We start from the raw sequence: 2150 nt of genomic DNA, 5'->3' as shown, positions 1-2150 counted from the left end.
CCTGTCCTCCCCACCAGGTCCTCTCCCCTTCAAACCTCACTCCTGTCCTCCCCACCAGGTCCTCTCCCCAGCACTCAAGCGATCCAGGCATGTGGGCTCTCCTAGAACCCGCCAAGCCTGCCTGCTGCCACCTCAGGGCCTGCTACGGACTGAACACTGGCCCCAGTTCCTGCGCTGAAGCTGAACCCCCCGGCACCTTAGAACATCCGTGACTGTATTTGAAGACAGGGCCTTTGAAGAGGGGACTGAGGTAAAACAAGGTCACACAGGTGGGCCCTAGTCCAGTGTGCCTGGTGTGTCTGCAAGAAGGGGAGAGATGCCAGGACTGTTCGTGCACAGAGAACGCCACATGAGGACACATGGGGAGATGCCGTCTGTGAGCCACGGAGAGTGGTCTCAGGAGAAACCAGCCCCGCCAGCACCTCCATCCTAGACTTCCAGCCGCCGAACTGCGAGGAAATACACTCTGTGGCTTAGGACGTCCAGCAAGCGGTATTCCCTGCAGCTACACCCAGCGGGCTCGTCCAGGGCCTTCGGACTTGCTGCTCTCTCTGCTCCAAGACCTTGACCTGCCTGGCTCCCGGTCCAAGTTCAAGCTTCAGACTAGCTGTCACCTCACAAAGGCCTCCTGACCACCTTATCTGAACCAGCCCGATGGCCCCGCTCAGACCACACTGCCCCGCTTCATCTCCTTCATGGCACGGACCACTGTCTGCAATTATGTGCCTTTCTTCCTGTGATCTGCCCCCTTTCCCACCCCTATGTCACCTCTAGATTGAGCAGGGTCTTGTCTCTGTTGTTCACTAATCTATTTTTGGCGGGTTCCAAGCAGCTGCTCAATAAATGTGTTGAATAAGCACACATGTACATGTACACACACACACACACACACACACACGCGCGCGCACTTTTTTTTTTCCAGGTGGGGTCTTGCTCTGTCACCCGGTCTGGGGTGCAGTGGTGCAATCATGGCTCACTGCAGCCCTGACCTCCCAGGTCAAGCGATTCTCCCACCTCAGCCTCTTGAGTGGCTGGGATCACAGGCCTGCGCCACCAAGTCCAGCTAATTTTTTTTTTTTTTTTTAGAGACAGGGTCTTGCTATGTTGCTGGACTGGTCTCAAACTCCTGGGCTCAAGCAATTCTCCTGCCTTGGCCTTCCAAAGTTCTGGGATTACGGTCGTGAGCCACTGTGCCTGGCCACACACTCTTACACAGGACTGCAGCTATGACATTGCCCTGTACAGAAGCAAAGGCTGATGGACGCCACACGCGGCACCTCACACCATCTCAGAGGCAGCTTCTCCCCAGAAGCCACACACCCTAGGCCCATCTCCTGCCATCTCAGTGACAGGAGACCCTTGTCCAGCCCTGGACTTCATCTATCCAGTCCAGAGGCTGTGGGGACCCTGTTTCCAGAACTCAGCGCTCCCCACAGAATCTTGCTTTATCACCCAGGTTGGAGTGTAATGGTACATTCTCAGCTCACTGCAACCTCTGCCTCCCGGGTTCAAGTGATTCTCCTGCCTCAGTCTCCTGAGTAGCTGGGATTACAGGTGCCTGCCACCACACTCGGCTAATTTTTGTATTTAAAAATACAAAATTTTATTTTTTGTATTGACCTCAGGGGATCCACCTGCCTCGGACTCCCAAAGTGCTGGGATTACAGGCGTGAGCCACCGCACCCGGCCCAGCCAGGGGCTCTTGATCCACAGTTGGGTAGAGCCTGGTTGTCACCTCCTACCCCCAGCATCAGGGGCAGCCTAGGAAGGAGTTGGACCCTCAACCCTGTATCCTTCGACGTCCCAGAGTGTGTGTCAGGCCTTGGTTGGCCTCCCCAGGCTCCTCTTGTCCAAACACATGGCAGCAACTTGCCAAATGCACCCGGGAGCAGCCAACTCCCTCCTCCCCAGGACTGGGCAGTGGAGCCTGGGGATGCTCGTGCAGACAGTCATTAACCTTCATCCCTCCAGAACTCTCTTGGGTCTGGGCAGGGAAATGGGTCCACTCCCAAAAGGCGGAACCCTGAGGATGTGCTCGGGGCCGAGTTGGTTCACAGGAGAAGCTGGATTAGGCCTTCTTTTTAATTAAAATCATCCTGGAACCTGCTTTCTTGACACCTAGACCAGTACCTACAGATACGTCACAGCTT

The 2150-nt window shown here is 55.6% G+C and overlaps 1 protein-coding gene across 1 annotated transcript in view; it reads right to left on the bottom strand.

Annotated features, from left to right (window-relative positions):
- TMEM120B (transmembrane protein 120B) overlaps positions 1 to 2150 on the bottom strand; it is a 77722-nt gene that overhangs the window by 14092 nt on the left and 61480 nt on the right. The window lies entirely within an intron of this gene.

This window comes from Mandrillus leucophaeus, unplaced genomic scaffold (assembly GCF_000951045.1).
Source record: "Mandrillus leucophaeus isolate KB7577 unplaced genomic scaffold, Mleu.le_1.0 Scaffold7, whole genome shotgun sequence".
Taxonomy (NCBI): Eukaryota; Metazoa; Chordata; class Mammalia; order Primates; family Cercopithecidae; genus Mandrillus; species Mandrillus leucophaeus.
This window is presented reverse-complemented; position numbering and strand designations above follow the sequence as displayed.